The following is a 24,247-nucleotide window of genomic DNA, read 5'->3' on the forward strand; positions in this document are numbered from 1 at the left end:
TACTAACAGAGGTGTTATTTTGCACTATCTCCAAAAATAGTTATCTTAAAAGGATTACATGGCAACTGATGGATACTTATAGTTGTATATTTCAGTATTCAAAACCTGGTTACTTGATGATCGATCATAAACACTGTACACCCACTATTTTTGTACATTTTTAAGGATGTTAATAAAAAGAAGATATCCATAATTTTTTTTATTTTTACCTTGTTTAATAAAGTTATACATAACCTTGATTTGTGTAAAAAAAAATGGAAAAGAAAAAAATGCAAAAAAAAAAAAATAATAATAAAACATTTAAATTTTATGGTCCAGAAATCTCTCACACATGCCCTGGATTACCAGCAATTTTTATATTTTTCTTGAATCTTCTCGGTCGCCGATCTTCTTCCACTGCCGCTGGACTCTGTTTTTTCTCCGGCCACCGCCGCTGGACTCTGTTTTTTCTCCGGCCACCGCCGCTGGACTCTGTCTTTTCTCCGGCCACCGGTGAATTTCTGTGAATAACCCCCAGGATGATTCTCCTTCAGATGCTATATTTCCCTGACTTGGTTTCTTTGGCCGGACAGTTTCTTTTTCGGATTTGGTAGGGCTACCTTTTTCTACCCATGCGTCTCCAGAAACTCCTCCAGTACAGTCCACCAATCTGCAAAATAGAAAACTGGATTAGGCAGTGGTTCTGGAGTTAGGAACTTCAAAATTCTACTGAGCTCTAAACCTTTTCCAACAATTATTCGAGCACTAAACCTTTTCCAACAGTTATATGAGCACTAAACCTTTTCCAACACTTATATGAGCACTAAACCTTTTCCAACAATTATATTCTATTGGGGGGATTACCCCATCACATGAAAGGGAAAGAGAAGTGAAAACCATAGGATCTTGAAGACTGCAATACATCTTTAATCACTGTGAAAGTTTGAGTAAATTTACATGGATTTTTCAGTCACTTTGAAATAAAGCAGTTCTGTTGTACCTCGGGTTTAATGTAACACGTACCTAACAAAAGCAATGGCAATCTACTGTAGTTTTGGGCTTTAAATTATTGACCAATTTATATGTAACCAACAATAAAGACTTAGAAGTATGCTGCCTTCAAATGAACTAGAATTACATGGAGAAATTAACTTGAAATCTAACATCAAATCTTAAGAGGCATACGCTTGCTAACTCTAAAAGGTCCTTTTCCTTTAATGAACAATGGTATAACTACTCCAACTCTCTAAAAGTCACCACCTTGGAAAAATAAACTAAGGTTTTATAACTAACAACTTGAATAATAAAATCTTAACCCGGTTTTTCCTCTTCAAAAACCCAACAAAATTGCTAATTGTCCCCTGGACCAAGCATTTTGACTGTGATACCAAATTTTGTACATCCAGCCAAACTGCTTGGATTGGATATGAACAATGGCAATTGTTATGTTGCCATTTCCAGTCCTAAACAATCCTTATTTTCTGTAACAATATGGCATCAGCTATACAAGATAGAGATAGAGATTGAAACATATCCAAACGAAAAATGAGTCAACCAAACTCTAGTCTAGTGCATTCAAAGAGAAAGCTCAAGGATCACTATACATATATCTGAGAGAATTGTATATTAAAATGAAAGGAAATGCACTCTACTGAAAATTTAAGTGAAGCAATTACTATGCCAAAAGAAAATGTTGAATGCTATACTTTAGCAGTACCAACAGGTATTGTAATATGTCAAAAAGGACAAGGCAAACCCTATAATGTGATAGCCATGAGGTCTAGTTGACATTAGACACTACCTAAGAGCAAACCCTATAATATGATAGTCATGAGGCCTAGTTGACATTAGACACTACCTAAGAGCAAACCCAATAATATGATAGCCATGAGGCCTAGTTGACATTAGACACTACCTAAGAGCCCTTTTTGACATTAGACACTATTTAAGAGCCCTTTTTGACATTAGACACTATTTAAGAGCCCTTTTTGACATTAGACACTATTTAAGAGCCCTTTTTGACATTAGATGGTCTTTACTAAGTGTCTTTGATGATGATAAACTATTGCAAACCCTATAGTAATATTCATGCTTGAAATAACTAGCATCTAACAATGTGCCCCTTTATAACCTTTGGTCTACAAAAACTAAAGCTTCAACACCTGAAGCTACAAATTATGAAACTAACAAAAAGTATCTCAGTAATATGAAAAACTACAGAATTAGAAACAAAACTCCAAAATCTCATTTAATCATCATGCAGGTTATGCAAACAATGTGACTGGAGGGCATTTGACACTATTCTTCATAAGCAGAATGATTGAGAAATCTAAATTAAATTTCTATGACATTACATCAAAGATCTAATACTTTGCTGAAACCATAATATAAAGTACATGAAGTAAATTTTGCTTTTTGAACAGCTGAAAATTTATCAGTACTTGTGTATGATTTATTCATTTATTTATATATATATATATATATATATATATATATATATATATATATATATATATATATATATATATATATAATATTTTTTTTTTTGGCAACCTGAATTGAAAAACTTTGGTTTCGGAACAGCTGAAAAATTCTCAGTACTTCTGCATTGTGATTTAATAGGTTTATTTCCAACAAATTAAAAAATTTTGGTCTCTGAGCAGCTGAAAAATTCTTAGTACTGCATTATGTTTAAATAGGTTTATTTTCAACAAATTGAAAGAATTTGGTTCCTGAACAGCTGAAAATTTCTCTACTTCTGCATGTGATTCAATAATTTTTTATTTAACCTAAATTAACCCTCATATCATAGATTTAGAGACTATCAAAAGGTCAAGAGCAAGTGTTTGCCTAAGGAACTAGTGAACATTATCAGAGCATAAAACCTATTACTTCCTGAACACACAACTTGTAAAGAAATTATAAAAACTGATTGATTTTAATTGTAATCAGAAGGATGAGCCATCTTTTTTTGGGTAACATTACTCTCGAAAAATGGAAACAATGTTTTTAGAGGTAATATCTATTTGATTTCGAATATATTCTACCTTTTTATTATAGAAAACTATGCATTAAGTTACAGTACTTACTTATTACATCCAGTAGTGAGTTTAATTTCTTGATCTGTCAGGCTACACAATTAAATGCTGCAAAGTGGGCACTTTTTTCTCATCACCAATCCAGTCAAATCTTCGATACATCTGTAGAACAAAAATATATTCAAAATAAATTTTTATACATCTGTAGGATAACTTACAGTGCAAAGAAAAGCAACATGAAAAATGAAAACAAATTAAGCATTGAAAACACTAGTAATACACCAGATGATGTTAATGCTTGAAAGATTCTTTTTTAAGGAAATCCAGTATATTTTTTCGATCAGTTTATCCTGATTGTGTCAATACCATGCAGTTATGAGTAGTTATAAAAGTTTATTTTTAAACTAATCAAGATATTTATTTAAGGAGTTGAATAGACTAAAATTTAAAATCCAAATCCAATTCATGCCTCGTAAATATGAAATATCTTGTGGGTTTTTATAGGCCTGGTCAGTTTAGTGATAGGCAGTTTATTATCATCATCATCATCATCATCATCATCATCATCATTATTACTATTATCATTATTACTATTATCATTATTACTATTATCATTATTACTATTATCATTATTACTATTATGATTATTATTATTACTTGCTAAGCTATAACCCTAGTTGGAAAAAGAAAGATGCTATAAGCCCAAGGGCTCCAACAGGGAAAATAGCCCAGTGAGGAAAGGAAACAAGCAAAAATGAAATGTTTTAAGAACAACAACAAAACCAAAATAAATATTTCCTATATAAGCTATAAAAACTTTAACAAAACTCCAACAACATTGTTCATGAAAATGTAAAATATACGAGGCAAAATGAATAATTTTAGAGGGAGACAGGCAGGACATTTCACTAAGTATCATACCGATTTAATCTAATGTTGTACTTTCTGCGAGGCATGCTGGTAAAGATGAAATGTAATGCAAGGGTTTTTTTTTTCAGCTTGGCATTAACCTACAGGAAAACATCAGTATACAGTAATAATACTGTAATGTATTTGCAGTACAGATTAGATGCTGTAGCATTATGCTTTTGACAGTAAAAACCCTGAAGAATAATCACATTTATATTAGAATTACACTTGGGTTGAAGCTCAGCAAGTAATAATAATATCTCTAATGTCAGTTTATGTTATAAACACAATACTAAGCCTAATTTAACGAGCATTTCAGTCCCTTTCTCTTTCTTAACTATTAGCTTTCCTAAGCTCGAAGTTTCCTTGATAAAAAAAAATATGTTGAGAAGGGTCACTTTTTTCTGGAATAACAAATATATTGAGTAAGATCATCTTGGTTTATTATAAACATTTGATTATAAAATATCTTAGAAACCCCATTACAGTACAGTGTTCAAAATCATGCTGAAATAATTTAGAAGTAACCTAATATTTCAACTTGTGTTATGAGTTATTACTTATAGACGAAATATTTAAAGCAAGATTGTATTCACAAATACACTATACAACTGATAAATCTTTCCTGACCTAAAACCTCGCCGTCAAGCGAGGTCAAACTAAACCAGTGCTAAATTGTTAGTAGAAAATCATGGCAGAAGTTTGATTGACAGACCAGGCCTAACGCCTTTCCAGGGAAGTGAAGGGCGTTATTATACCTCAGTCGTTGCATTATAAGCAATACTTGAGGTCTATGCCTTAGCCTTAAGGCCCCAAGGTACACACTCAAGCTTTCTAAATCTTCCAAGTTGTCTAACCTCTACACTTCGCCCAAGCTACACACTGAACCTTTCTACTTAATCTGAAAGTTGTCTAACCTCTTTATTTTTCCCAAACTACACACTTTAGCTTCCTATTTAATCTCCCGAGTTGTCTGACCTCTCTACTTCACTCAAGCTACACACTGAAGCTTTCTAAATCTCCCGAGTTGTCAAACCTCTTTACTTAGCCTAAGTTACACACTGAAGCTTTCTTCTTAATCTCCCGAGTTGTCTAACCTCTTTACTTCGCCCAAGCTACACACTGAAGCTTTCTACTTAATCTCCCGAGTTGTCTGACCTCTTTACTTCGCCCAAGCTACTCACTGAAGCTTTCTACTTAATCTCCCGAGTTGTCTGACCTCTTTACTTCGCCCAAGCTACACACTGAAGCTTTCTACTTAATCTCCCGAGTTGTCAAACCTCTTTACTTAGCCTAAGTTACACACTGAAGCTTTCTACTTAATCTCCCGAGTTATCTGACCTCTTTACTTCGGCCAAGCTACACACTGAAGCTTTCTACTTAATCTCCCGAGTTGTCTAACCTCTTTACATCACCTTAGGTACACACTGAAGCTTTCTACTTAATCTCCCGAGTTGTCTAACCTCTTTACTTTGCCCAAGCTACACACTGAAGCTTTCTACTTAATCTCCCGAGTTGTTTGACCTCTTTACTTCGCCAAGCTACACACTGAAGCTTTCTACTTAATCTCCCGAGTTGTCTAACCTCTTTACATCACCTTAGGTACACACTGAAGCTTTCTACTTAATCTCCCGAGTTGTCTAACCTCTTTACTTTGCCCAAGCTACACACTGAAGCTTTCTACTTAATCTCCCGAGTTGTTTGACCTCTTTACTTCGCCCAAGCTACACACTGAAGCTTTCTAAATCTCCCAAGTTGTCTGACCTCTTTATTTCGTGGTACTTAGCTGCAGGGCTTTCACCTGGCCCAAATATCATTATTATTACAAGCTAAGCTACAACCCTAGTTGGAAAAGCAAGATGCTATAAGCCCAAGGGCTCCGACAGGAAAAAATGGCCTAGTGAGAAAAGGATATAAGGAAATAAACTGTAAGAGAAGTAATGAACAATTGGCTTATAAGGGTAGAAGAGACTCTTTAGTTATGGTAAGCAGCTCTTCTTGGAAGAGGGCACTCCAAAATCAAACAATTGTTCTCTGGTGTTTGGTAGTGCCATAGCCTCTATACCATGGTCTTCCACTGTCTTGGGTTAGAGTTCTCTTGCTTAAGGGTACGCTTGGGCATACTGTTCTATCTAATTTCTCATCTTTTTTTGTTAAAGTTTTTATAGTTTATACAGGAAATATTTTATTGGTACCGATCTTAAAATATTCTATTATTCCTCGTTTCCTTTCCTCACTGGGTTATTTTCCCTGTTGGGGCCCCTGGGCGTATAGCATCCTGCTTTTCCAACTAGGGTTGTAGGTTACCAATTGATATTGATAATACCTCAATTAATTAACTTATTCTATTAAGAAGAACTGACACGGCAAAGGAGGCTCTTGACTAAATACACAAAAAAAAAAAAAAAAAAAAAAAAAAAAAAAAAAAAAAAAAAAAAAAAAAAAAAAAAAAAAACTTCGAAAAAGGAACATTGGGAAAATAGTTGAAACGTACTTGACTCTGGATGGACAATCAGTTTTCAGTATGATTTATGTATAGAGGAATTTATTCCAAATACAGCTTTTAGACACCAATTAATTAAAAGGGATCTCTGTATTCATGCGGTATTCGATTCTCATTTAAGAGCAACGTCTTTAAATATTTTTGCAAAAGTAGCTTCCATGGTTTCATTAGTCATTAAATTTTTACATTAATTTCCTTCTTTTCAGTAAAATAAGAGTATAGATATATTTTGAATCATAATTATTCGTAAAATTTATATATATATATATAGATATATATATATATATATATATATATATATATATATATATATATATATAAATTTTACGAATAATTATATATATATATATATATTATATATATATATATATATATATATATATATATATATATATATCAGTAAAATAATTCTATTAATATATCGAGTCATAATTATTCGCAAAATAAATTACGATATTTGGGAGAAGAAAAATTAAAATTGCTCTTTCATATAACTTACGAACAAGTTCAGGTTTTATTACCCGTCATTCAATTAAATACTCATTATCTGCAGTTCATTTGTTACAAATATTATTTCTAGATAATGTCCTCTTTGCTTTAACATATTTACGAAAGATTTCTCTGTATGATATGTCGAAAATATCTATATCCGAGTGTAAAGGGTGTTATCGACCAATTGCAATTTTGGGCTTAAGCCATGTCGTCCTGATGGAAGTTCCTCAATGGCAGCTTTCTACTTAGGGATATATCTTTACTAGTTTTGGGTTTAAATCCAACCCTCCACTGAAGTCGAGTGAACTACTTCTCGGGCGGGTCCATATTAATCATCTAACGAAACATTTTCATTATAACTTATTCAATTCTTTGATTGTAGCATCTTCCAAATCATATGATCTTGTGAAAAGTAATGTCTTTAGTTTCTTCTTAAATTCAATTTCTCCCTTTAGGTCCTGCGAGTGATATACCAGAGAAATTTACCTGTAGAGGTATCACGGAGATCTGAACTCCGGAGTGAATCTGATATATCATAAAAAAATAAACTTTTTATAGGCTGGGGGAGACAGGTACCACTAGCAAAGTGTAAAGGATTTGTCGATCTGTCAAATAGACTTCACGGTCTACACACATTTAACGCGGAAAGAAAATGTATTTTTAAATAATTGAATTTTTTCTACCCTAAAATATTCATCATACAGAGCTTAATAGATTTCCTTGTAAATTTCTGCCACATTGGTACTTAGGTGTTGAAATAACCATATAAAATTTGACATCCTTATCGGGTCTTATAATTGCTTCATCGTGTGGTTAAAGGGGGCAAAAATAGGAACCAAAGAAATTCGAAATGAGGTGAAGTGTTACGCTAAAATATAAGTAACTAAAGCCCAAAGAGACTACGTTATAATATTCCTACAATGCACCACGTGAAGTTCACTGAAGCCTGACGAACTACCTTGAGTTTACGATGTCAAGAACTAGAATTGTGTGGCATTTATTATTATCATTATTATTATTATTATTATTATTATTATTATTATTATTATAAGCTATGCTATAACCCTAGTTGGAAAAGCAATATGCTATACGCCCAAGGGCTTCAACAGGGAAGAATAGCCCAGTGAGGAAAGGAAATAAACAATATCTGAACCAAGAACAAATAGTAAATTTGGTGAATGGGCTTTTAGCTACTGTGCGCCTATATATTATAATAAACTGCCCACTGAAAATAAGGACCTAAAGCAGGTAATTGAATTTAAGAAGAAACTAAAGACATTACTTTTCACAAGATCATATGATTTGGAAGATGCTACAATCAAAGAATTGTATAAGTTATGAGAAGGTTTCGTTAGATGATTAATATGGACCCGCCCGAGTAGTAGTTCACTCGACTCCAGGGGAGGGTTGGATTTAAACCCAAAACAAGTAATGAACAACTAAAATAAGAATATTTTAAAAACATTAAAACAGATATTTCATAAACAATCTATAAAAAAAAGACATGCTGAATCCGATGCCTTTTCTGATCGTTGCAACAGTGCTAGCATTTAAAAGAAGCTTCCGAATTATGTACCACTTCGTAGATTTTGTAGGTCATATTCAGACCCTTCAGTAAAGAGAAGCAGGTTGGCCAAGCCCAGAAATGGAAACTTTTACGGGTTTATTTCGCGCCCTCCATCAGACACTAAAAGTCTGTTCTGGCGGGCTTTGGTGTGTGAAACACACACCTAACGAAACTGAATAATAGGAACGCTTGTTATTTTTCCAATGTTTATTTTCATTAGTCTTTATGACATGAATGCACGCTAAGGTGATTGATATATTATTATGAAGAACGTAGTTAATTTCATTAAACAATCATCATCATAACCTCCTACACCTACTGACGCAAAGGGACCGTGAATCATGCAATAGGAGGAAGAACGTTCAGTTATGCTGCACCGAGACTCTTCAACGACCTTCCACTCGATGTCAAGAATAGCACAAATGTGGCAGCTTTCAAGAAAAACCTGAAGACTTATCTTTTTAGAAAGTGTTATAATAGTGACCTGAAAACTATTAAGTCTGAATACACATGCTAGCGAAATAACCTATAACATACAGAGCAAAATATTAACTGGAATGAAATTATTTTTTCACACACCAAGGCCCGCCTGAACAGACTTTTAGTGTGACAGAGGGCGAGAAATAAACTCGTAAAAGAAAGACCGTTAGATTTCGTCATTCGTCTCTACCTTGAGCTTTTAATTCAGTACTTCTCCATTCATCATGTCCTACTTCGCACTTCATAGTCCTAAGCCATGTAGGTCTGGGTGTTCCAACTCTTCTTGTGCCTTGTGAAGCCCAGCTAAAAGTTTGGTGAACTAATCTCTGAGGGAGTGCGAGATACAATACAAACTATCTTATATACATATAACCTATTACTGACCCAAATTTGAAGCTGTTCCCTTTATATTTGCAAATTCTTTGGTCTTTATTGTATGCTTTTGCCTACTATTATTTATCAATAGGAATTAATTGACCACACATGAACCAGTTCAGTATAACTGGCGACTCTGGACTGCAACCTGTGTATTGAGTTTAAGAGTAATTACTAGCATAATTATGTAGCACTTGCAAATATTTCAAGCTATTACATTATTCAATAACTTGGGAGTGATGCAAATATTTCAAGCTTTTACATTATTCAATAACTTGGGAGTGATTGCAAATATTTCAAGCTATTACATTATTCAGTAACTTATGAGTGATTGCAAATATTTCAGGCTATTACATTATTCAATAACTTAAGAGTGATTGCAAATATTTCAGGCCATTACATTATTCCATAACTTAGGAGGGATTGCAAATATTTCAGGCCATTACATTATTCAATAACTTAGGAGGGATTGCAAATATTTCAGGCCATTACATTATTCAATAACTTAGGAGGGATTGCAAATATTTCAGGCCATTACATTATTCCATAACTTAGGAGGGATTGCAAATATTTCAGGCCATTACATTATTCAATAACTTAGGAGGGATTGCAAATATTTCAGGCCATTACATTATTCCATAACTTAGGAGGGATTGCAAATATTTCAGGCCATTACATTATTCAATAACATTGCAAATATTTCAAGCTATTACATTATCCAATAACTTGGGAGGGATTGTCCAAGGGCTGTGTATCATATAAGTGATAATTGATCTCTGTGAACTTTGTTTTGCCTCTAAGCTGCCAATATGGAATTCAACCGACTTATAAAGTTTGCTCTTTACAATGCTTTGTCGGAGGACAATATCGTATTTTTCACAAGTATTGCATATCAATTGCAACAATTATTGGATAAAGCAATTTATTTGTTTTTAAGTTGGTTATGGTGAGATGATTACAGTTTATTAACATCACTGCAGACCTCACTAAAGACTTTTTTAACTTAAAAAGAGCAAATCCTGCAATATAAGTTACTATGCGCCTAGACACTATAATAAACTGCCAACTGAAATGAAGGACCTAAAGGAAGCAACTGAATTTAAGAAGAAACTAAATACATTACTTTTCACAAGATCATATGATTTGGAAGATGCTACAATCAAAGAATTGTATAAGTTATAATGAAAATGTTTCGTTAGATGATTAATATGGACCCGCCCGAGAAGTAGTTCACTCGACTTCAGTAGAGGGTTGGATTTAAACCCAAAAAAAGTAAACAAGTATTTCATTTGAACATTTTGATAATTGATAACAGTTAGAAGTTTAATAATCTCCCTTGTCCTTTGAATGGACTTAATGAATCCCTAAATTTGTCTTGCGATAAGCATTTATAAGATTTACATGATCATGCTGCTTAAAGCAGTTATGGACACCGACTGCAATGACAAACGGTTGACACGAATGGTGTGGTCTAAGTCGTGTTGAGCAAAGATTATCAGGGAAGGTCCTTTAAACGAAGTTATTTGGAGTAAATATTTTTAACGAAACTGTTTAAAGGCCGCTCATGAATGGCAGGGGCAAGCGACAGTGATGTTACCCTATCAACCCAGACAATGCCCTACTGACTGATCCTCTATACATATGATCAGCGCCCAAGTCCCCTCTCCACCCAAGCTAGGACCAAGGAGGGCCAGGCAATGGCTACCGATGACTCAGAAGATAGACCTATAGGCTCCACCCCCCATACTTAACTCACAAGGATGGTTGAGGTTGCAGCAACCAAAGGAACTGACGAGTTTGAACGGGGACTAAACAGAGTCAGGCGTTCACCAGTCATGGACTCGACAACATTTTAAAGCATCAGACTCAAATAGTGTAACCTAGGTATTTCTCGCGTGAGCTAACTGACTGAATTAACAGTGTGGGGCTCCAAAAATATCCCAACCTTTGTAATTTCCATATTCCGTTCATCATTAATCATTTAACAAAGCAATTTGCTACCTGGGTCAGTCAGTATCACGCTCCTCGTCTCATTTTACACTCCTAGATTTCTCAACCTGGCTTGACTATTTTCCTCAATAACTTATTCAACTTGGCCATCTTAACAGAGCCTTAGCAGATCATTTTAAAGTAACACTTCTCTTAATTTTCAAAATCAGGCTGTTTACAAACCCCCATAACATTGTGATAAAACAAAATACACCGGAAGCAATAACTCCCAGAACCTAAAGTTAACCGAACAACAAAAGCTAACAAGTGTTACTCTGAAAGTCGTTGACAAACAGATTTAATTTAATTTAAAACTTCAAGACGACTAAATTACCACCAGATCTTTGCTCAGAGCATCTATAACGTTTAAAAGGCTTCCAGAAGACAAATTACTGCCAGATCTTTGCTCAGACAGCATCTATAACGTTTAAAACGCTCCCAGAAGACTAGAATTACTGCCAGATCTTTGCTCAGACAGCTCTATAAAGTTTAACACTATTCCAGAAGACAAATCACTGCCAGACCTTTGCTCAGACAGCATCTATAACGTTTAAAAAGCTCACAGAAGACTAAAATCACTGCCAGATCTTTGCTCAGACAGCTTCTGTAACGTTTACAATGCTCCCAGAAGACTAGAATTACTGCCAGATCTTTGCTCAGACAGCTCTATAAAGTTTAACACTCTTCAGAAGACAAATTACTGCCAAACCTTTGCTCAGACAGCATCTATAAAGTTTAAAACGCTCACAGAAGACTAAAATCACTGCCAGATCTTTGCTCAGACAGCATATGTAACGTATAAAACGCTCCCAGAAGACTAGAATTACTGCCAGATCTTTGCTCAGACAGCATCTATAACGTTTAAAACGCTCACAGAAGACTAAAATCACTGCCAGATCTTTGCTCAGACAGCATCTGTAACGTTTAAAACGCTCACAGAACATTAGAATTACTGCCAGATCTTTGCTCAGACAGCTCTATAAAGTTTAACACTCTTCCAGAAGACAAATTACTGCCAAACCTTTGCTCAGACAGCATCTATAACGTTTAAAACGCTCACAGAAGACTAAAATCACTCTCAGATCTTTGCTCAGACAGCATCTATAACGTTTAAATCGCTCCCAGAAGACTAAAATTACTGCCAGATCTTTGCTCAGACAGCATCTATAACGTTTAAATCGCTTCCAGAAGACTAAAATTACTGCCAGATCTTTGCTCAGACGGCATCTATAACATTTAAAACACTTCCAGAAGACAAATTACTGCTATATCTTTACTCAGACAGCATCTATAATTGTAGATACAACCAATTTTATATTCAAAACATTAGGAACTAAAGTGACCATTAATCAAATTAAATCATAATTAAAGCCACTGCTGTCAATTTTCTTTAAAAACTATTCTCAGATTAGAGCTTATAAGGTAAACAAATATACGTAGGCTATACAAATACTAGGTATTACTCAACTAATAATAATAATAATAATAATAATCCTTTACCTACATTCAGTTCCCAAACATCAGGAAACTACCTGAAAAACTTTGAAATAACTTTTCATTTAGTGCTACCCCAGTCTTGTCCGTAAAACATCCCAGCTAAATATCAAGTCTCCACTTCCTTTCCTCATTAACTAAAAACTTGATGTTACTTGCAATTAACTAACGCATTGAACCAGCCGCGTTTTTGGTTAGATTCTATCAAGGCCCTCTTAAATATCAAGAGGCGACACTTATTCCAAAACCTTAAGATTTCAACATTTAGTAGTCTTCAATAAACCTTGTACCTTCAAAGAAAATTATAAACCCCAAATGCTTCACAACCCTAACTTTTCTCATCCTTCAGTTAAAACCATAGATAACCAGCCTTTCTGAAAGGACTACATTCCTAATATAACCTACTTGATTTAACTACCTATGCTACTTAATATTCAAAATACTCCATGCAACCTTGTTCTGACTAGCTGGACATCTATGCACGTACACGTTTTTATTTTTCCCAGAAATAAGAACTCTGTATCTGATGATGTGACCAGATTTAATTAACGTCAGGCATAGGTATTATTACTTGCTAAGCTACAACCCTAGTTGGAAAAGCAGGATGCTGAAAGCCCAAGGGCTTGAGCGAAGGAGGATTGTTTGGTAAAGTGTTGTCAGGTGTACGAGGTAAGGAAAATGGAAAATAGGCCAGACTATTCAGTGTATGCGTAGGCAAAGGAAAAAGGAACCGTAACCAGAGAGGGGATTCAATGCAATACTGTCTAGCTAGTCAAAGGACAGTCTTAACTCTAGCGGTAGTATCACAATGGGTGTCTGGTGCCCTGGCCAACCTACCCTAGGTAGCCAGAAAATTATTCCCCAGAGCTGATGGCACAAGACATCCCAAAGAAACATTGATACCGGGCTAGGAGCCTCATTCCACAAACAATGAATGATATATTGAAACGCCATAATAACCTCTGAGCAATAGAGTAAAAAAAAAAAGGACATTTAGTTGTAAGGAGTGAGTTAATGTACAAATTACAAGCTCTAGGATTAATTTCAGTTGCCTAAAACTTGTTCAGCTCAAAGTATAGATTGCAAACCGCACTGGATTAGAGTACCCTCGAGTACTTTTGTCAACTTGAAACATTTTGGCAAATGTATCAGTTTTTAATGGACTAGTTGCTTTGCATAAGTTACGAAAACTGATCCATAGAAATACTGTCGAAACTTACGACAAATTCCTACTATTTACTTCAACATTCTAATGGGGAGAAGACTATATTCTTGTAAACTCACCACCATAGAGAAGATACTATAACCGTAATCTCATTTTATCTCTTTTCAATTGGAGATAATGTACTCTTGCAATGGTATGGATTAAACTAAGTTTGCATTTAATTTTGTCATTGTGTAAGGTGGCAATTGGTTCTCGCCAACGTAAACTACCAAGGGAAACTTACTTTCCTGCCCACAAGAAAATTTCAATTTTCTTGTACTTGAAACTAGGGAAGTCAAAACAAATTTATATTATATATTTACTTGGTACACAATAATAGACCAAAATACCCATAGTGAATATGAAAGACCAAGGACACTTATTTAAACCTTAAAACAGGATTTAGAACATAGCAAGTGTCTTGAAAAGCCCCAAATTACAGCCTTAGAAAAAAATTAAAAGTAAAGTAAAAAGGTCGAAAATATGATGGCATTTACTAAATCAAGTTATGCTTTCAATTTCTGGAAATTAACAAGTACAAAACAGCTGTCATCCGATTCCTTAAAAGTGCCAGTTTCAGACAAGTTCCATTGTTGCGTGTTCAAGCCCTTTTTCAACTTGACATCATAGACACGGCCCCTATTCTCTTCGAAAGTTCAGGCTCAGCTCCACAGATGACGAGAAGCCTCAGTTCCAAGTAGGCCTATCAGAAATATCTGGACAAGCGACCCTCCGGCCTAGACACCTACCTGGAATCACAAGAAAGATTTTTTTAAGCATAATTGATGAACTTCGAACACCTAATACACTATTGTAAGTAATTTTCAACGTACAATATTTCCAAACGTAATCTAATAAAGCATTCTGACCTGATAAAGGAACCTATCAACGAGAACTTTAGAATTAAGTTACAAAATTCTTATTTTCAAGAGTAATCTAATAAAATTCTCAGATCTGATAAAGGAATCTAACAAACAAAACTTATTAAGAATAAAGTTACAAAAACCTTACTGAAGAAAACAGCCAGGATTCACAAATTCTTCCAGTATTATAATGTGGTTTCCTTAACTAACCATGACGAGAAAGTGATTAAAATTCAGTTTTGTGCAAAGACTCCAGAGTTTCATTTGAAGTTGGAAGTTAGAACAACCTTAAAAACTTTACGGAAACTACCTACTGGTGGCATCAAGGCCTCTTCGAGATGCCAATCACCTGTTTTGAAATTTATAGAACATTCGATTACTAAACTTTTTAATTCTAAGTTATATGGAAGATTAATATCTTCATAAAACTTAACTGTATACAGGAGAGAAATTCCACTCCCCATAAGTTTAACAATTTAAGCCACCACCCTTCACCACGGCCCTCTGTACTCATTCAAGACTTCACAATATTTCTGTTATATGTATTCCCTATTTTATTCATGAATTTATACGGGCAGGCGACTAGATCAGAAATGTCATTAAGCCGTATTTACACTTTACGATAGCTCACTCTGGTAATCCATCAACTACCATCTTGAGTATTCAGCGAAACTAATATAAAAAATCACTTCTGGTATACAATATACAACTGCGACCAGTCCTATTTCATACTTAACTGCTTGGCTACAAGTACTATGAAATTCCACAATTTCTATCGTGTATGCAGATCTTCGAGCGAGAACCCGTGCCAGGAAAAATTTTTTCGGGACAGCATCAAATTAGAATAAACCAATAAACCTGAAAGTTGAACCTAACGGATTCCAATGACCCTTACTCTATACTTAAAAGCCTACGTATGACTAGATATTTGAATGTCAAATTAAAACATTAATTCAAAAATTCATAGTTCACTTTCTGGAAAATTTCCAATCTATTTCAATAACTATAATTGATTTAAATTATATCCTAATCAAAACTGTTGCTCAAGTATTGACAAATTCCTTCGGTGGTCAGATTCTTCAAGACTAATGTTTCGAAAACGTTAAGTACAGTTTTTTCATCCACATACGCATTAATAATTATCAATTGCAAAAATCAGAGAGAGAGAGAGAGAGAGAGAGAGAGAGAGAGAGAGAGAGAGAGAGAGAGAGAGAGAGAGAGAGAGAGAGAGAGAGAGAGAGAATATTAAAAGATATTAAAGTATAAGCTATAGCTTTCTCCAATCTTATCCCCAGCAATAAATAAATCACCGCAAAATAAAAATTAAGAAATCCAACCCAGCACTATATGTAGCTATAACACTTCCCGCTATCCCAATTTCTATTCAACCGATGGTCATTTTTTAAGATTTTGGAATCTTGCCAAGCCCATTATTCCCCTTTCGTTTAGAAACGCCTTTTAGTCTCTTCCAGAAACACCCTTTAGTCTCTTCCAGAAACACCCTTTAGTCTCTTCCAGAAACACCCTTTAGTCTCTTCCAGAAACACCCTTTAGTCTCTTCCAGAAACACCCTTTAGTCTCTTCCAGAAACACCCTTTAGTCTCTTCCAGAAACACCCTTTAGTCTCTTCCAGAAACACCCTTTAGTCTCTTCCAGAAACACCCTTTAGTCTCTTCCAGAAACACCCTTTAGTCTCTTCCAGAAACACCCTTTAGTCTCTTCCAGAAACACCCTTTAGTCTCTTCCAGAAACACCCTTTAGTCTCTTTCAGAAACACCCTTTAGTCTCTTTCAGAAACACCCTTTAGTCTCTTTCAGAAACACCCTTTAGTCTCTTTCAGAAACACCCTTTAGTCTCTTTCAGAAACACCCTTTAGTCTCTTTCAGAAACACCCTTTAGTCTCTTTCAGAAACACCCTTTAGTCTCTTTCAGAAACACCCTTTAGTCTCTTTCAGAAACACCTTTTAGTCTCTTTCAGAAACACCTTTTAGTCTCTTTCAGAAACACCTTTTAGTCTTTCAGAAACACCTTTTAGTCTTTCAGAAACACCTTTTAGTCTTTCAGAAACACCTTTTAGTCTCTTTCAGAAATACCATTTTAGTTTCGTTCAAAAACTTTAAATTTCGTTAAACCCTTAAAATTTCGTTCAAAAAAACTTAGAATTTCCTTCAAAAAACACTTTAATTCGTTAAAAAAACTTAAAATTTCGTTCAGAAACACCATTATAGTTTCGTTTAAAAACACCCTTTCAGTTTAAAACACCCTTTCAGTTTAAAACACCCTTTCAGTTTAAAACACCCTTTCAGTTTAAAACACCCTTTCAGTTTAAAACACCCTTTCAGTTTAAAACACCCTTTCAGTTTAAAACACCCTTTCAGTTTAAAACACCCTTTCAGTTTCGTTCAAAAACACTTTGTTTCGTTCAAAAACACCCTAGTAGTTTCGTTCAAAAACACCCTAGTAGTTTCGTTCAAAAACTACCCTAGTAGTTTCGTTCAAAAACTACCCTAGTAGTTTCGTTCAAAAACTACCCTAGTAGTTTCGTTCAAAAACACCCTAGTAGTTTCGTTCAAAAACACCCTAGTAGTTTCGTTCAAAAACACCCTAGTAGTTTCGTTCAAAAACACCCTAGTAGTTTCGTTCAAAAACACCCTAGTAGTTTCATTCAAAAACACCCTAGTAGTTTCGTTCAAAAACACCCTAGTAGTTTCGTTCAAAAACACCCTAGTAGTTTCGTTCAAAAACACCCTAGTAGTTTCGTTCAAAAACACCCTAGTAGTTTCGTCCAAAAACACCCTAGTAGTTTCGTCCAAAAACACCCTAGTAGTTTCGTCCAAAAACACCCTAGTAGTTTCGCCCAAAAACACCCTAGTAGTTTCATTCAAAAACACCCTAGTAGTTTCGTCCAAAAACACCCTAGTAGTTTCGCCCAAAAACACCCTAGTAGTTTCGCCCAAAAACACCCTAGCAGTTTCGCCCAAAAACACCCTAGTAGTTTCGTCCAAAAACACCCTAGTAGTTTCGTCCAAAAACACCCTAGTAGTTTCGTCCAAAAACACCCTAGTAGTTTCGCCCAAAAACACCCTAGTAGTTTCGCCCAAAAACACCCTAGTAGTTTCGCCCAAAAACACCCTAGTAGTTTCGCCCAAAAACACCCTAGCAGTTTCGCCCAAAAACACCCTAGTAGTTTCGTCCAAAAACACCCTTTTAATTCCGTTCAAAAACACCCTTTTAATTCCGTTCAAAAACACCCTTTTCATTCCGTTCAAAAACACCCTTTTCATTCCGTTAAAAGCACCCTTTTCATTCCGTTAAAAGCACCCTTTTAATTCCGTTCAAAAACACCCATTTAATATCGTTCAAAAACGCCCTTTTAATTTCGTCCAAAAACACCCTAGTAGTTTCGTCCAAAAACACCCTAGTAGTTTCGTCCTAAAACACCCTAGTAGTTTCGCCCAAAAACACCCTAGTAGTTTCGCCCAAAAACACCCTAGTAGTTTCGCCCAAAAACACCCTAGTAGTTTCGCCCAAAAACACCCTAGCAGTTTCGCCCAAAAACACCCTAGTAGTTTCGTCCAAAAACACCCTTTTAATTCCGTTCAAAAACACCCTTTTAATTCCGTTCAAAAACACCCTTTTCATTCCGTTCAAAAACACCCTTTTCATTCCGTTAAAAGCACCCTTTTAATTCCGTTCAAAAACACCCATTTAATATCGTTCAAAAACGCCCTTTTAATTTCGTCCAAAAACACCCTAGTAGTTTCGTCCAAAAACACCCTAGTAGTTTCGTCCTAAAACACCCTAGTAGTTTCGTCCTAAAACACCCTAGTAGTTTCGTCCTAAAACACCCTAGCACTACCCTTTTAATTCCGTTCAAAAAAAAACCTTTTAATATCGTTCAAAAACACCCTTTTAATATCGTTCAAAAACACCCTTTTAATTTCGTTCAAAAACACCCTTTTAGCTTCGCTCAAAAACCCCCTTTTAGCTTCGCTCAAAAACCCCCTTTTACCTTCGCTCAAAAACCCCCTTTTACCTTCGCTCAAAAACCCCCTTTTACCTTCGCTCAAAAACCCCCTTTTACCTTCGTTCAAAAACCCCCTTTTACCTTCGTTCAAAAACCCCCTTTTACCTTCGTTCAAAAACCCCCTTTTACCTTCGTTCAAAAACCCCCTTTTACCTTCGTTCAAAAACCCCCTTTTACCTTCGTTCAAAAACCCCCTTTTACCTTCGTTCAAAAACCCCCTTTTACCTTCGTTCAAAAACCCCCTTTTACCTTCGTTCAAAAACCCCCTTTTACCTTCGTTCAAAAACCCCCTTTTACCTTCGTTCAAAAACACCCTTTTACCTTCGTTCAATAACACCCTTTTACCTTCGTTCAATAACACCCTTTTACCTTCGTTCAATAACACCCTTTTACCTTCGTTCAATAACACCCTTTTACCTTCGTTCAAAAACACCCTTTTACCTTCGTTCAAAAACACCCTTTTACCTTCGTTCAAAAACACCCTTTTACCTTCGTTCAAAAACACCCTTTTACCTTCGTTCAAAAACACCCTTTTACCTTCGTTCAAAAACACCCTTTTACCTTCGTTCAAAAACACCCTTTTACCTTCGTTCAAAAACACCCTTTTACCTTCGTTCAAAAACACCCTTTTACCTTCGTTAAAAAACACCCTTTTACCTTCGTTCCAAAAACACCCTTTTACCTTCGTTCAAAAACACCCTTTTACCTTCGTTCAAAAACACCCTTTTACCTTCGTCCAAAAGCACCCTTTTAATTTCGTCCAAAAGCACCCTTTTAATTCCGTTCAAAACCCCCTTTTTAATTCCGTTCAAAACCCCCTTTTTAATAACGTTCAAAAACCCCCTTTTTAATAACGTTAAAAAACCCCCTTTTTAATAACGTTCAAAAACCCCCTTTTTAATAACGTTCAAAAACACCCTTTAAGCTTCGTTCAAAAACACCCTTTAAGCTTCGTTCAAAAACACCCTTTAAGCTTCGTTCAAAAACACCCTTTTAGTTTTGTTCAAAAACACCCTTTTAGCTTCGCTCAAAAACACCTTTTAGTTTCGTCCAAAAACCCCCTTTTAGCTTCGTCCAAAAACCCCCTTTTAGCTTCGTTCAAAAACCCCCTTTTAGCTTCGTTCAAAAACCCCGCTTTAGCTTCGTTCAAATACCCCGCTTTAGCTTCGTTCAAAACCCCCCCTTTACCTTCGTTCAAAACCCCCCCTTTACCTTCGTTCAAAACCCCCCCTTTACCTTCGTTCAAAACCCCCCCTTTACCTTCGTTCAAAAACCCCCTTTACCTTCGTTCAAAAACCCCCTTTACCTTCGTTCAAAAACCCCCTTTACCTTCGTTCAAAAACCCCCTTTACCTTCGTTCAAAAACCCCCTTTACCTTCGTTCAAAAACCCCCTTTTACCTTCGTTCAAAAACCCCCTTTACCTTCGTTCAAAAACCCCCTTTACCTTCGTTCAAAAACCCCCTTTACCTTCGTTCAAAAACCCCCCTTTACCTTCGTTCAAAAACCCCCCTTTACCTTCGTTCAAAAACCCCCCTTTACCTTCGTTCAAAAACACCCTTTTACCTTCGTTCAAAAACACCCTTTTACCTTCGTTCAAAAACACCTTTTAATTTCGCCCATAATTTCGTCCAAAAACACTTAATTTCGTCCAAAATCACCTTTTTAATTTCGTTCAAAAACATCTTTCTAATTTCGTTCATAAACACCTTTCTAATTTCGTTCATAAACACCTTTCTAATTTCGTTCATAAACACCTTTCTAATTTCGTTCATAAACACCTTTCTAATTTCGTTCATAAACACCTTTCTAATTTCGTTCATAAACACCTTTCTAATTTCGTTCATAAACACCTTTCTAATTTCGTTCATAAACACCCTTTTAGTAGTTTCGTTCAAAACAACTTCGTTTAAAAACACCTTTCCATTTCGTTCAAACCTTTTAATTTCGTCCACACGAAAAGATCCTGCTCTGAGCAGGAGCCCAAGTTTACGAGGATATTACTAGTTCAAGACTTACGATTATCTACTTCGGGCGGCTTTACTGGTCCCCTACTGCAGGAACTACGCTCGAGGATACTTTAATTTTACATTCCAAGGCGTTCAGCATTTCATACCATATATTACTCATTGTCTAATTATATTACCACAACTCTTAGATATTTCTTGGATGCCAGTTCCTATTAAATTCAATGAAGTAAAAAATTTGTATAGCCTGTGTGGACTTTGACATCGCTTAAAAAATATCACAGTAGTAGACTTATTACAGAGCATTCTTTAACCGCTTATTTCCATTCATACTGTTTTTCTTTAAAATAACTAAATAAAAACTGATTACGTATCCCTTAACCTCTGATTTCCATTTTCCTTTACAACAAAATCTGAAATTTTGACAGTAAATATAAAATATTCTTTCCTTTCAATAATTTGAAATTTAACCTTCAACGCTGCTTTATACATTCAATGATCTATTTACGGTCAAACTTAATTTTAAACTCAGTAAAACCCCAGGACAGTTCCCAGTGACAAAAATAAATAGAGGGAAAAGGCGAGTTCAATTTAGTTCTGCCAAATAACTGGCTTTGGGTAGATAATTTTTATCGAGGATTGATATTGGTTCTCAATAAGAGATGCCAGGTTTTCTAAATGAGAAAAGGCCAACTTTAAATCAACAGAAGCTCTAAAAGGCCAACCTATTAATGAAAAAAAGGCCAAATATATAGTACTTAAGGCCCGCCTTTTTCCATATTACTAAAGGCCAACCATTTTTTAAAAAACCCAAATTATATGCTTTTTTGGCCTGACAAAAAGCCAAACTGGCAACCCTACGAGAAAGCAAAACTAAGGTATACTTGAAAAATCTAAACTCAAAATAAAAATTGTAAAAAGTAAAATCTAGTTCTGCCAAATAGATGGTTATACCCAGATTATTCATTGAACGGCGATATGACGGCCTCTTAATTACGAAAGACTACGGTATAGTAACTTTGTGTTTCATTAAAAATATGACTGCCATTAAGTTCGATGTGAGTTTGGGATTTCCATTACAACCCTTAACGTTTGGTGTAGTTCCATTGCCATATTCAGGCTTGTTGCGACCCTAACAGGAATAACATCTCCCGATACAAACAGGCTACACCGATGTCCATCTAAATTTCCAAAAATTTACAATTACAAAATATTTATAATTTCCTTATGACACATTTACCGATATCATTCACCTAAGATAACTAGATATTATTGAGTAATATTGTACAGATTTACAAAATTAAAAAATGGAATACTAGAACACTTTCTATTGAACTATACGTAGGTACTAATATACTCTAGCTCCGTCTAGTACACTTTGAAAGAAAAATTACAATTAAAGGTTCAAAGAAAATTTAAAACCCCTTCAGGTACGGTATAAAGGACCACACTAGCTATATTAATGAATCACGGTAAAGTTTCACGTATAACACTAAACATTTCAAATTACAAATAAAGGTTAAAACAAAATTATGACCCCTTCAGGTACCGTATAAAGGACCACACTAGCTATATTGATAAACCACGGTAAAGTTTCACGTAGTATTTCACCATTACACACATTTCAACAAGCCAAAACTCAACCGGTTCACATAAGTGTCCAGACCTCATCTCTATCAAAATTATTTCTTATAATACTAGACACTAAGTAATAATTCATGGCTAATAATGTGAACACAACCCTATTAAGATATTTAATAAAAGTAAAATCAAACCCTTGGACAACTTACCTTCAAATTCATCAAGAGACCACGAATTCAGGAGAACCTTTCAGCACAAAACCATAAAAACTACTAAACCCTCTACAAAGTGAATCGAGCTAAGGTGTGACGTCAAAGACATCGTCTTAGCCAATCAGAAGCCTCCACAAAGACAAACGAAGTGACAGCTACGAATAGACTCCTCCTATTGGCTGGATTCAGGAACAAACACTAGGTGGATGTTTACTTGAAACTCGAAAAGAAAACTGGCAAAGTGTCATTATACAATTGAAATATATGGATTCATTTTGTTCATTTTTTGTTCCATTAGGCCTACATACTTTTTTTTCCCTAATTGGCTTTGAATATTGATTAACATCAAGAGCAAACATAATTGAGAGTATGAGAGATATAGGAGAATAATGGAGGCATAGAATTGTTTTCTTTAATTAATTACTCTTGACTGGTTTAAGCAAGAAAATCGTTAATTTTTATTTCGCAATATCCTATCATGAAAAAGACATCAATTATATATATTAAATATGTTTTCAATATTACGTGCTATCAGTTATTCCAAAATAAAATCATGAAAACTAGGCCTCAGTTATATAAAATAAGTTTTTGATATTACCTGTTAAAGTTATCCCAAAATAAAATCAATAAAATACCAATTCGTGTTAAATATTGTCCATTAATCATCTACCGAAACAATTATTTAGTAAAAGTAAATTTAACTTTAGGTTAATTTAGCCTACGTAATTAACACTTATTCATCTCCTTGTGTTAAAACTCCATATACGAAAGCAAAGCCTACGACTCAAATGTTAAATATTGCTCATTAATCATCTACTGAAAACATTATTAACTTTAGGTTAATTTAGCCTACGTAATCAACTCAATACTTATTCAACTCATAGTGTTAAAACTCCATATACCAAAGCAAAGTCTACGACTCAAATGTTAAATATTCCTCATTAATCATCTACCGAAAACATTATATGGTAAAGCTAAATTTAACTTCAGGTTAATTTAGCCTACGTAATCAACTCAAAACTAATTCATCTCATTGTGTTAAAACTCCATATACGAAAGCAAACTATACGACTCAAATGATATTGCTCATTAATCATCTACGAAAAAAATTATATAGTAAAGGTAAATTTAACTTTAGGTTAATTTAGACTACGTAATTAACTCAAAACTAATTCATCTCATTGTATTATAAGTCCATATACGAAAGCAGTCTACGACTCAAATGATAAATATTGCTCACTAATCATTTACCGAAAAAATTACACAGTAAAGCTAAATTTAACATTATGTTAATTTAGCCTACGTAATTAACTCAACACTTATTCATCTCACTGTATTATAACTCCATATACAAAAGCAAAGTCTAGGTGCTAACTGCACTCCAGGATTTACCTGGTGAGAACAATGTCTTTAATACCAGCGAGTTTTACCAAACTTCCCGACTCACCACATGACATAATTAGTGTCTTTGGTCACTGCAACCTCACCATCCTTGTGAGCTAAGGATAGGGGTGTTTGGGGGTTGGGGGATCCTATAGGTCTATCTGCTGAGTCATCAACCCCCACTGC

At 35.0% G+C, this 24,247-nt stretch overlaps 1 long non-coding RNA gene across 1 annotated transcript; it reads right to left on the bottom strand.

Moving 5' to 3' along the window:
• Positions 1-290: 290 nt before the first annotated feature.
• Positions 291-22,837, bottom strand: LOC137628362 (uncharacterized). The gene is made up of 3 exons (XR_011041350.1): positions 22,676-22,837; positions 3,069-3,179; positions 291-649 (listed from the first exon to the last, which is right to left on the bottom strand). It is a non-coding gene; the product is annotated as an uncharacterized lncRNA (long non-coding RNA).
• Positions 22,838-24,247: the final 1,410 nt, after the last annotated feature.

Source organism: Palaemon carinicauda, chromosome 36, assembly GCF_036898095.1.
Source record: "Palaemon carinicauda isolate YSFRI2023 chromosome 36, ASM3689809v2, whole genome shotgun sequence".
NCBI lineage: Eukaryota > Metazoa > Arthropoda > Malacostraca > Decapoda > Palaemonidae > Palaemon > Palaemon carinicauda.